At 34.5% G+C, this 13,320-nt stretch overlaps 1 protein-coding gene across 2 annotated transcripts in view; it reads right to left on the bottom strand.

Annotated features, from left to right (window-relative positions):
- Window positions 1–13,320, bottom strand: part of LCLAT1 (lysocardiolipin acyltransferase 1) — a 163,602-nt gene extending 150,282 nt beyond the window's left edge. For both annotated transcript variants that reach the window (XM_006168524.3, XM_006168525.3), the window contains exon 1: window positions 13,150–13,320. The gene's annotated coding sequence lies outside the window, so the exon portion shown is untranslated. The remainder of the gene's footprint in view (window positions 1–13,149) is intronic.

The following is a 13,320-nucleotide window of genomic DNA, read 5'->3' as shown; positions in this document are numbered from 1 at the left end:
ATTCCCAGATTAGAAATGTTCCAAATTGGGAATTCTATCAAAATATAAACAGAAACAACAGTCTCAACTTATAAGCAGGTAGCGCTCCAAACTCTTTCATTAAAATCAGCTGTCTGGGATTCGAAATACATTTTTTCATAGAAATCACATTATACATAATTTGTCAGGGTCTCACCTACAAGTCAATTTCACTTACATGTACCTGAAAAATAGCATTAACAAAAACATAGCCTTTACTATGATGAATAAAAACCTAACTAGGAATAGCAGTTTACAAAACTATCTTCTAATACCCCAATCTCTTGTGCTAACTCTCATAATGAGCCCACTCATCTCCTGGTCTAGTTTTCCAAAAGACTATGACTGGTTTATACCTATTTTTTTTTTAATTCTCTCACCAACAGCACTCTTCACTTTATGCTCCCAGATTCTAGGTCACAGAATTCAGATCATAATTTATTCTTTAATTCTTATTCCCTTAAATACTCTTTGAGACTTTTCACTGCTGGAAAACCCTCAGGAGGGGAAAAAAATAATAAAATAAATTTAGAAATAAATAAATATATATATATATATATATGAAAAATAAAAAAATCTAAAAAAGAAGTTAATATGTTTTCACTACAAGGTACATGGAATCAGGTGGGATTTTTTTTTTTAAGAGATTTATTGCTTTAGGGCATCTGCCCTCACCAGAGACACAGAGAGAAATAGAAAGAAAGTGAGAAAACACTCCCTGGAGGATGGCCATGCCGCAATCCCTTCTTATCCATTTTCTTCTTGAGATTTTGAGCTTGCATACACATGTGCCCAGTCTGAGTTTCAAGCCATTAGGTCTGGAACTCAAACCACCATCAGCCACGTGGGAGTCCAGCATCTTAACCTTAACTATGCCATCTGCTTGGCCCAGATGAGATTTTTCTAATCTCTTACTGTCACTAATATTTTCTTTTCTAGAGCCACGAACTCCTGAGTTACCTCTTCTTCCATCAGGAAAGCTTCCTTTTTCTTTTTGTTTTTCTTTTTCTTTTTTTTTCTCTTTTTTTCTGTATTGCCAGAGGGTACATACACTTGCCAGAAAGTCAGACAGAGAAAGCAACCCCAAATGTATCATACCACATCCTTTTTCCTCCATTCCATTAGGATTATGGGTACACGAGCCCTACATTTTTTTTTTTTCCAAGTGGCAAGAGACGAGGATTCAAACCCCACTCAGCAATGTGGGATCCGGCTTTCTACATTCAGGGCTTAATCACTGCACTACAGGGTTGGCCCAGAAAGCTTCCTACTTCATTCCTTGTCACATCCTTCACATTTCTGACTTACATCCTAAATGGAAGGATAAAGAGACATGATGATACCATCAAGTCTTAAGGCACACACATAACTGTAACAAGGGAGAGCTGGAGCCTAAGGGATGCTCAGGCTATTAGAGTTATTATTAATTTGTAATGTAGTTATACACAAGATAGAGACTACATACAAATGTGTCAAGTAAAGGAAGTTTCATAAATGGACGTAAAAACTTTTCAGAAATGAGAAAAGTTACCACAGATATCAATACATAATATTTCTTTGTTCTTTTAGGTTCAACTAATCTTGCCAATAACTAAATTGAGGATGTATTCTGTATTGTTTCCATACAACAAATGTTGACCTGAATAGACAACAACAGGCACAATCCTGGGTACCAAATGCCAGCTGTAATTTGATGAGATTTACTTAAGAATGAAGAACTGTACTATAGAAGCCTTAAAATCCTTAAGAGAATGGTGAATGACCCTGAAAGCCAAAAGAAACCTAAAAGTCATAAATGCTCTTAAAGAATTCTTAAGCATAGGAATGATCCATTAATCTCTAAACCTCAAAGGATAGGTTTTTTTTTTTTAATACCAAGAAGTTAAGATTGTGTCATTCCAGCAAATACATCCTTAAAACAAGGATCTTATGTATACCAACTAAAACTGAACTGCAAAATTTAGGTACAAATTATTAAACTACTTTGATCTGTGATTGAAAAAAATAAATCACACAAGTAAGTGTAGCAGTGTAAAGACAGTCCAAAAGTAATGTGACTTAGATTGAAAATGACAAGTAACCCATCTGAAAGCAATGTATTAAGAATTTTCTAATTTCCTTACCTACCCACTATTATTTTATGTAAACTAGTTCTGGATCTACCACTTACTCTATGATCTTGGGCAAAGTATTTAACCTCTCTAGATCTCAATTTCTGCACTAATAAAATATAACTAAAAACAGTTCCTACTTCAGGATTAATATGAGGGTTAAATGACAAAGTAAACTGTTTGAGCAGCTCCAGAAACAGGATAAATGTTCAGTAAAGGTTAGCCACTATTGTTTTATCCATAGATGCATAAATTACTTGAAGTTATATCCATGACTGATACTACCTTTGAAACATTCACAGCTCCCAAGATAGTGCTAAGCACCCAGGGAATGCTCAAAAATTACTGGAGGACTAATGTTTTATACATGGATCTAGAATCTTGAAGTTAAAGCTTTTACAAGTCATCTAAAATGGTTTCACTTAATTCAACAATAAGACTCATAGGGGATTATCAAATCTTTGCTCAAACATCTCCAGGGACAAAATCTTGCTACCTCAACAAAACAAGAAATTATCATTACTAGAATGTCCCTTTTGAAGGTTTCACTGTTCTGACTACTGCCTCTCAAAAAATATTTCTGAAAGCCTGAAATCACTAGAGGGCATCACATATTAAGAGAAATCATATCAGGAAGAACTGTTCAAAGGAAAGAAACAGTCAACATTTATTGTGGCTAATAGAGACACAGTACACCCAGTTTTATAAAGTATGTATGTTAATTATTCTGTTCAAGCATGCATAAAATGTTCTTGAGGAAGTAAAATGAAGATTATGACATGGAGGGTATAAGATCACAGTACTTGCATGTTTTGATGTATAGGTATTTAATCCAGATTATCTCATTAAGGCTGGGTTCTTTCCAACCTTACCATGTATAGCCTCACAATAATTTTATGCAATTTTAATGATTATATGTTTGTACAATAAAAGCATACAAAACCAGGTTACATTTATTATTGCTTCTTACAGCTAGACTTCAAGTCACCACTAGGTTATCCAAAAAAAGAAAATACTAGTGCCAAAGACAGAATTATTAGTTTCTATGAGACCAACAAAGAAAACCCAAACTTAGATCTATGTATAACCAATTTTTAAAATTATTTTAAAATGTATATTCATTAACAAGGCAATGGTACAACTGTGAAAGTTTATCAGGTTCCAAGAGAATCCACTGGGAGTTGGAGGATGTTTGAGTACAACTCCCACTCACTGCAATTCACAGTAACATGTAGAGAAACACATGATGGAAAACTTGGCACTATGTATAGCATACCTCTCCCCTTCTCATACCCCACTCCCTGGGTACTGGTTTATAGCTCTGTAAGTTATAGGTAACTGAGAGAGATGCAAATTCTACCCTGTCAGGCAGAGGATTCAATGGACTTCCCTATCCTCTCTCCAGACTTCCCCCCCTCCCCAACAAACCAGTTTTGTCTCCATCTGCAACCCATCTCAACATCCTGTTACTCCACATAAATCTGTGAGATATTTTCCTTTGAACCAGTATACCATTTGTCCGATTCCCTCATTAATTGTGAGTTAAATAAAATCCTAACGTGTTTACTGTTATATTTATGTAAGTCATTATATTATCTATAACACATTAAACAACTTTCTTACTATTGGTATGAATTTTTTTATAGGTAGATATCAACACAAAAAGATTATCTGAATAGTGAATGTAAACTGGACCAGAAAAGTCTAGTTAATAACTAAGCCTTCAGCTTTTGAAAAAGCAGTACCTTGTGAATTTTGTTAATGTGGTTTAGTCACGAGCACTGGATGATGTGAGGAAACCAGGTTTTAGAGTCTGGAAAGCTAATATTCGGATTGCGGATAATGGTGAAGATGAACTCTAGCAAACATATCAACCTGCTGAGCACCTATATTCAGTATACACTTAATAATTTCCCTTGAACAGTTAGAACATCTGTGGAAAATGGTCAGTCTGATAGCGAAATTCATTTCTGAAGATTAAGAATAATAAGTTTGGTAGACTCTTCTCTACAAAAGGTTCTCAAAAGTTCCCATCCCATTGCATGCATCCATGTTCATCTACTCATCCACAAAATGAAGCAAATTTACATGGCACTGAATGAAAAATCAACATAAAATTCTATCAAAAGTATGCTGGAGTCAGAAGGTGGTATGGTGGTTAGGGGGCCGGACTCCCATATGGCTGACCAAAGATTTAGTCCCAGACCTCAATGCTCACTTTCCCTCTTTCTCTCTTTCTTTCTCTCTCTGGTGAGCACATGTGCCCTATAGGAAAAAAAAGAAATTTTTAAGAGATGTTTTTGCTATAGGGTAGGTGCACTTGCTGGAAAGACAGAAAGAGACAGAGAAATAGAAAGCAAGAAATCATCCCCTGGGGGTATGGCCATGCCACAATCCCTTCTCAACTCTCCTCTCAGGATTTTGGGCATGCACACTCATGCACCCAGCATGAGTTAAGCCACCAGGTCCGGGACTTGAACCACGGTCAACTACGTGGATGTCCAATGATGTAACCATTATTCCATTTGCTGGTCCCAAGCCCTTGTAGCAAATTTTTAAAATATAATAATAATAAATAAAACTAAATACATAACTTTATTTTTAAGTGTATGTATATGAAGTACAATAAAGGAAGTAAAGGGATAAGAACAGTTCTAACAGGAGGGTCAAAGAGGATGTTCCCAACAGGGAGGTGGTCCAAATCAGAGGAGCTGGGGGAGAGCCTGGTAGGCTCTCCTCCTCTATCCACCTGCTCCCATTTTCTCAAAGACACTAACTAAAACAAATAAACAAAAAAGTGTGTATGTATATGTACATGTGTACTTATATGCATATATATGTGTGTGTGTATATACATAAAAATTAACATATTTTAATTTCTTTTAATAGTAAGAGGCACATAATCTGATCTTGTTCAAAACTGTCTTATATTCATACATATATATACATGTATATATATGACTCGTATGTTTAGACATCTATAATATATGTAGATATATAACACATATGTGTATGTTATATAAACATATATAACTGTCATTATACATACACGATTTAACAATTAGAAATATCCAGTTTGGCAAACTGTTTTCCAAAATGAAAATTTGTTCTCCGTTAACTGGTAAGGCCATGGATGCACTGTACACAAATATCAGCTATATACAGTGATAACAATTTTTTTTTTAACTCCAGAGGAGATGAAAAGGCCTAACTATGACTTTTTTCATGAAAAAACAGTTTCAAGCAACAGTTTCAAGCATTGATCCATTCTAATCTTTTTTCTCACTCATCTCTGTGACTAAAAAGCTCACATAATGCATTACTTAAATATGGCACAAAAGATTCCATTACAACATAGGAGGGTAGGTGGCAATGGCTAGACTTAAAGAAGAAAATTATTCTAATAGTGCTCTTGGGTTTTTTTCATTTAGGAAAACTGAACATTTCTGAAATGAGTATGAAAGGTAATAACCTGCTGCCTCCCTACAAAAAGCATTTCTAAGACCTCGCCTATCAGAAATATTTTGCATAAAGCCTACCTAAATGTCATTAAAATACCTACAAAAAAGACAAGTTACAGGATATTTTACCAAAGGCAAAAACAATGTTCATTCTGACCACTGGGCATTTTCATTTGGTAAGAAAAGAAAAAAGGGTTTCCATTTTTCTGAGCAACTTTTGATGCAGCATAGTAAGCACAGTTTTTTCCTCCCATGTAGGCCTCAGAAAAACAGATATTTTAAAATATTTACCTCAAAGTAAAAAATTACTAACATGAAAAGCTTTAAAAATATTAAAAGGCTTACTCTGGACAAACCTTCCATTTTTACAAGGCAGTGATAAAAAGTAGAGCCTTAGAAACAGCTACAATTGTCAACTGCCCACAGTTCACAAAGTAAAACCAAATAAACAAAGTGGAACCCTCTATTCAATGAGGTCTGAAGGTCTTGTCTCCTTTTGACTCTTTTTCCATAAATGTTTTCTGTACATTCTAACCACATAAGCCCTAAGTAAAAAATTATAACCATGTGAAAATGTCTTCTGTTCTCAATTTTAAGGCTACTTCCCATAAACTGGCAAGAATTTTAAATTAACTTCTTTAAAGTTTAACAATTAATGCCACTTAGAAAAAAATTTTTAAACTTTAAAAAAGAGAGGGATATTTATGAAAAACCCACAGTTAAAATCATACTCAAAGATGAAAGACTAAAAGCTCCCCTCCTAAAACCAAGTAAAAGACAAGGATGACTTCTTTTGCCATTGTTATCCAACACTGTACTGGAAGTTCTAGCCAGAACGATTAGTCAAAAAAAAGAAAGAAAGAAAGAAAAGAAAAGAAAAGAAGGAAGGAAGAAAACAAAGGAAAGAAAGAAAGATAGTTCATACAAACTGAAAAGAAAGAAGTAAATCTTGATTTGCACTTGCAGAACCCTATGTATAGAAAATTCCAATGAATCCACCAAAATACTACTAGAGATAATAAACTCAACAAGACCAAAACAAAAATCAAGTTTGTTTCTATTCTTCAGCAATAAAGAAATAGAAAAAGATACTAAGAAAACAATTTTATTGGGGACCAGCACATGGTCATAGCAGTTATGTTGTGTGACTCCCACATGGCTGACCATAGTTCAAGTCCTAGACCTGTTGACTTCAAACTCGCCAGGTGCACACGCATGTGTGCCCAAGAATCCAGGAGGAGAACAGAAAAGAAGGGATTGTGGCATGGCCATCCTCCCTGGGGGGTTGATTTCTTACTTTCTATTTCTTTGTCTCTCCAGCGAGCACATGCACTCTATAGCAAAAAGCTCTCCAAAAAAAAAAAAAAAAAAAGGAAAAAAAAAAAGAAAGAAAGAAAAAGAAAAGAAACATTTACAATAATATCCCAAAAAATAAAACACCAGCAAAGAAATTTAACCAAAGAAGTGAGGGATTTGTATATTGAAAATTATAAAATATTGGTGAAATAAATGAAACAAAATCTAAATGTATAGAAGGACATCCCATGTTTATTGATTGAAAGACATAATATTAAGAAGGTACTACTACTCAAAACAGTCTATAGATTCAATGCACTCACTATCAAAATTCCAATAGCTTTTTCTGCAGAAATGAAAATGTCAACCCTCAAATTCATATGGAATTGTAAGGGGTTCTAAGTAGCCAAAACAAAATTGAAAAAGAAGAGCAAAGTTGGATGGCCCACACTTTTCAATTTCAAAATGTATTATAAAACTACAGTAATCAAAACAGTGTGGTATTGGCATAGGAGAGACCTATGACCAATACAATAGAATTCAGAGTACAGAAATATATTCATAATATCTATAGCAAATTGATTTTCAAAAAGGGTGCTAAGATTATTCAATGAGGAAAGAACAGTCTGTAAAAAAGTACTATAACTAGATATGTACATATAAAGAATAAAATCATCCTCTAAATCATACCTTAGACAAAAATTTACTGAAAATGGATCAAAGACCTAAGCAGAAATTATAGACCTATAAAATTTTTATAGAAGAAAACATAGGAATAAATCTTCACAACCTTGGATTTAGCAAGGAATTCTTAGATATCAGAAGCAATATAAGAGAAAAATAGATAAACTAAACTACAACCAGATTAAAAACTTTAACACATGAAAGTGACTATCGAGAAAGTGAAAAGAGAACCCAAAGAATGGAAGAAAAATTTTACAAATCAAGGGTCTAGTAGCCAGAATATATATAGAACTCTTACAACACAACAACAAAAAGACAAACGACTTTTAAAAAGGACTTGAATAAATATTTCTCCAAAGAAGTTATATAAATGATTGATAAGCAAATGAAAAGATGCTCAATGTCATAGGTCATTAGAGAAGTGCTAATCAAACTGTAATGATACTCTACATATCCACTATAATGGGAATGTTTCTTAAATGTAAAACTGCAGGTAGAGGTGAGACTAGAACCCTCATATATTGCAGATAGAAATGAAAAAGAGTGGTTCCTCGGGGACCAGCAGGTGGCGTGGTGGTTAAGGTGCTGGACACTCCCACATGTTGAACCACGGTTTGAGTCCTGGACCTGGTGGATTGCTTTCTCACTTTCTCTCTTTCTCTGTGTGTGTCTCTCTGATCAAATTAAAATAAATGAATGAATAAATAAAAATTTTTAAAAAAATAAATTAAATTAAATTAAAAAAAATTTAAAAAAAGAGTGGTTCCTCAAAGAGTTACACACAGAATTACCCTATGACCCAGCAACTCCTACTACATAACCCAATGAAGTAAAAACCAGTATTCAAACAAATACTTCTCTACAGAAGTTTATGGCAGCACTATTCACAATAGTCAAAAGGTGAAAACAACCCAAATATCCATCAATGAATGAACGGACAAATTGTAATATATACATTCATGCAACATAATGTTACTCGGCCATAAAATGAAAGAAGAATTGATACATGCAACAAGTAGATGAACCTTGAAAACATTATGTTACATGAGAGAAAACACGAAAGGTCATATATTGTATGATTTCATTTATATAAAATACTCAGAATATGTAAATCTATATAAACCGTAAGGAAACTGGTGATTGGTTGCCAGAAGAAGGAAGCAATTGCTTAATGTCAGATGGTTTCCTTTGATGGTGATAAAAACATTTCAGAACTAGACTGAGGCAATGGTGGCACAATACTGTATAAGTGTATTAAACGCCACTGATTTGTTCACTTCAAAATGGTTCATTTTGTATTATATGAATTTTACCTCAATGAAAACTAATAGATATGTATCAAATATCACAGCCTGTTGGGTTTTTTTTCCAACTACCCACAGTAAAGATAACTTAACAGACCAAAATTTCTTGTCTGTTAAGCCAAAATAGAAATCTCAATTAATTTTACAAGGTAGTTTTTTATTATAATACAATAAAGCTAAGAATTGATAATAAATTACAAATCCTAATGATCTGGAATTTTTAAACTTTCTTAAATAATTATCAAATTAATGAACAAATTAAATATACACAATACTCAGAGGTTTCAAACTTTGATATGTGTCCAGATTACCTGGGAGCTTACTAAAAACATAGATGCCCAGCTGGCCCTTTGTGGTTAAGGGAGCCAGATCCTACATGGCCAACAGTAGTTCAAATCCCAACCCCTGAAGATTGAAAAACATGCCAGGCTTGTGCACACACATGCCCAAAATCTCAACAGGATTGAGAAATAGGAGAGGGTAAAGTAGGAGGACAGTGACACAGCGAGACTGTTGAAAACACCACATGCACACACACACACAAAAAAAAAAAAAAAAAAAAAAAAAAAGACAATAGTAGTTCAAATCCCAACCCCTGAAGATTGAAAAACATGCCAGGCTTGTGCACACACATGCCCAAAATCTCAACAGGATTGAGAAATAGGAGAGGGTAAAGTAGGAGGACAGTGACACAGCGAGACTGTTGAAAACACCACATGCACACACACACAAAAAAAAAAAAAGAAGAAGAAAAAAAAGACAATATGAGGGTTCTGTCTTACTATAAAAACTAAAATTCTGCTCAATTTTCGTAGCTCCTCTTGAGTTACTAAAATGCATGCATCTAATATGTACTCTTACCAAAACAGAGTCTCTTCCACCGGTAAGATCTCTTTGTTGGTAAGATTTCCTTATCACCCTAACATGCTTTATAGAGTTGGGTAACAGTAAACTAAGTTTTTAAATAAATTTGAGACAAACTAATTTCCAAAGGCAGTAAAATTTATTTTTATCCTCTAAATTTTTCTAGATATACAATTTCAAGGCTCACTAGCCCTCAAAACTCCTCCAGAATAAAAGAGTTTTCATTCCATAAAATCAAAATAAAATCCTGATGAATTAAAGTTACATGTACAATATGAAAGCATTAAGGAATTGAAATAAAATATAACAATAGGAAAAAACAGACAAAGAATCCAAACGGCCACATAAAAAAGGAAAACTAAAATAAATCAAATTAAGGCAATGTGGTATGTTTCTATCTACCACATTTTTATATTTGATTATGATAATATACAGCAAAAATAAAAGTATATGGAAACGAGGACTCTTAAATATCTAAGAGCATAAACTGATAAACTTACAGAGTTCTTTTAAAAGGCAATTCAGCATACCTGGCAAATTTTAAAATGCATATATTTATACAATAATTTCATTTAATTTTTTTCCTACACAAGTACTCATACAAGTGAGAAAAAATTATATGTATAAAAATGATCACTGAAGCACTATTTGCATGTGAAAATTTGAAATAATATACATGTCCTTCGGTAGAGAAATGGCTAAATTACGGTATAGCTGTATAATGGGATACATTGCAGACAGCTTTTAAAAAATGAAGTACACGAAGTGAAAAAGCAACATAAAATAGTAATTCTGTTTTTACTTAAAGTAAAAAGATTTTTAAATTATATATGTGATCATACAGTTATACATTAATAAACACTATGTTTCCCCAAAAATCTTATGGGAAAATCCTAATAATATAATATTAAGTTAAAAAAAAAAAGTAGGTTACAAAATTGTAAAATAACAAAACTAATGCAATACCAATAAATGAAAGTTATCAATTACCTCTGAGTAATGTGATTTTGGTCTGTTCTTCATATATAGCTCATTTTCAAAATATATAAATGTTTTCAAATTGATATTCAAAACAAAAATCAATTAAAGTTTGTCATTTGTTTTTAAAAACAGAGGCCCAGGTGACCAACAAATCATTATGCTTGAGGGAGTCAGAAGAGATTCAGATCCTACCAAATACCAAGAGACTGGTCATGCAATAATGACGTGAGTTCCTGTATAACAATTTTCCCCCCCTGGGAGGAGAGGCTTGCTTGTCTGCTATAAGGAGCATGCTCTTGCCAGAAACAAAGAGAGAGAAGCAAAGTGAGAAATCACCCCCTAGCAGGGATGGCTACTCTGCAATCCCCTCTCTATTCTCCTCTCAGGATTTTGGGCACATTTACGTGTTCCCAGTATATTTTTAAACACCAGGTCTGGGACTCCAATCATACAGTCAGCCATGTGGGATCCAGTTGCCTTAGTCATCATGTCACTGGATGACCCACAAAGATATTTTTATAAAACATACACAAAAGACTTCAAAAAAAATCGGGGAAAGGGAGAATGAAAGCATTTACATGGATACAAAAAAAAAAATTAAAATCTGTGCAAAGATTTTTCGTAATATGCATTTTCTGTGAACTTTTTGAAGACCCTAATATTTACCAAAACTTACCCAACCTAAAGAAAGCTAGGACCAGCAGATGGTGTAATGGTTATGTTACTGGACTCCCATGTAGCCCACTGCTGTTTGAGTCTCAGGCCTGCAGCTTAAAATTCATGCAGAGTACATGGCTTAAAATTCACACCGGGTGTGTGTGTCTGCCTAAAATCCCGAGATGAGAATAGAGAAGGAACTACAACATGGCCATCCTCCTGGGTGGTAATTTCTCGCTTTCTGTCTCTCTATATCTCCCTGGCAAGCATACACATCCTATAGCAAAAATCTCTCACAAAAAAAAAAAAAAAAAAAGAATTCTTCCACCTCCATCTCCTGGCTGGTTACTTTGAGTATGTTTATTCCAATGCTCCATTACTGAAAGTGTTTTTGAGCGTTTGTATTTTAAAATTTCTTTTGGTCAACTCAGATAACATATAAAAAGGTAATTCTCAATTTTATTCACACCTTACTTTTAAATAAAATTGTTGCTATCAACATGATCATTCAGTCTTTTCTCCTAGGTTCGTGCTATTAATAAAATATCTTTGGGTTAATTCCAAACAACTCTAGCTTCAAAGAACAAAAAGTTAGCACAAGTTCAGTTTGTTGAAACAGTATGCTGCAGCTTTTCAAGACTTGTTTTGAGATAGGACGTAGACCCTGGCTTCAGAAAAGTTTCCCTCCAGGGTGGATCCAATAGTCTAGTAGTTAAAGGAGTGAGACCCCACATGGCCAACCACAGTTAGAATCCAGGCCCTAGGGGCTTTAAAAGCACACCAGGAAAGTATGTATGCATGTCCAAAATCCCAGCAGGATGAACAAATGGAAGAGAGGGGACTGCAGCATGACCACACCCATTAAAGGGAGCTTTCTCCCTCTCCCTTCTTCGACTCTCTCTGACGAGTGCATACTCCATCTAGCTAAAGTATGAAGTACTCATTTCCATCAATATTTGTCTCAAAATCTCCTCCATTCCCTTTCTTTCATGGTCTTCCCGAGTAGAAGAGTCCCTTTCCCTGGCACAATCCTCAAAATCCTACCATTTCTTAAAGGTCAAGATCAAAGTATACCTTCTCCATGAAGCTGTTCAGTTCAAGCCTGGACAATTAAGTAGACAAAACAGGCATATCTTGGCAGGAAACTGAACATGGGATTGAGAATGAATTTAGTTTTAGCCAATCTGAGGCCAGGGATTTCAGACAGACAGTGGACAGATAGAGTTCATGAGCATAGAGATGGGAGAGGACAAAGTCAGAATCAGTTGTCACAATTACCCACAGAGACCAAATCTCCACTGCACGCCCCCATCTCCCCCCCCAAGAAAAGCCTGCAGTATTCCAAAAGGAAGATACCAAGTACTAATGTCACATAAGCTGGTATGTGACCTACCAGCATCAAATAAAACAAGTTTGCTGCATGGAGCAGAAAAAATAAGGGCTGAACCCTACAACATATCCCATTTAATACTGTGGATCCTAAACAAAATGGTACCTAATTTTTAACATAAAGATTCAAAAGTAATCATATGACCAAATGCCAAGCAGAAATTTTGGGTTTTGTTCTTTGATAGAAACACACTTATTTTCTATCAACAGGATACTTATATCTAACAGAAATATTATTTTTCTTTGAAAAGATGATGAGCAAGCATAGAATATTCAACAACATAACATAAACAGGAATAACTATGATCAATTCAAAAAGCTTTGTGTCCAGATATATGAAGCAAACTAAAAACTTCAAGCATGGAAACCATTGCATGGACTTACCCAAAGTTTTACAGTCCTGCTTTTAGACAACACATTCAGCAGCTAGAAATGGCCTTGTTAATGGTCCATTGGTTCAGAAGCATTACAATATATTTTTCCCTGGAATGCACATATCATCTCATCCTTTTGTTGCCAGCTTCCCAGAAGAGTCTCAACTCTGTCTTTCAGCCT

Source organism: Tupaia chinensis, unplaced genomic scaffold, assembly GCF_000334495.1.
Source record: "Tupaia chinensis unplaced genomic scaffold, TupChi_1.0 Scaffold145860_1, whole genome shotgun sequence".
Classification (NCBI taxonomy): Eukaryota; Metazoa; Chordata; class Mammalia; order Scandentia; family Tupaiidae; genus Tupaia; species Tupaia belangeri.
This window is presented reverse-complemented; position numbering and strand designations above follow the sequence as displayed.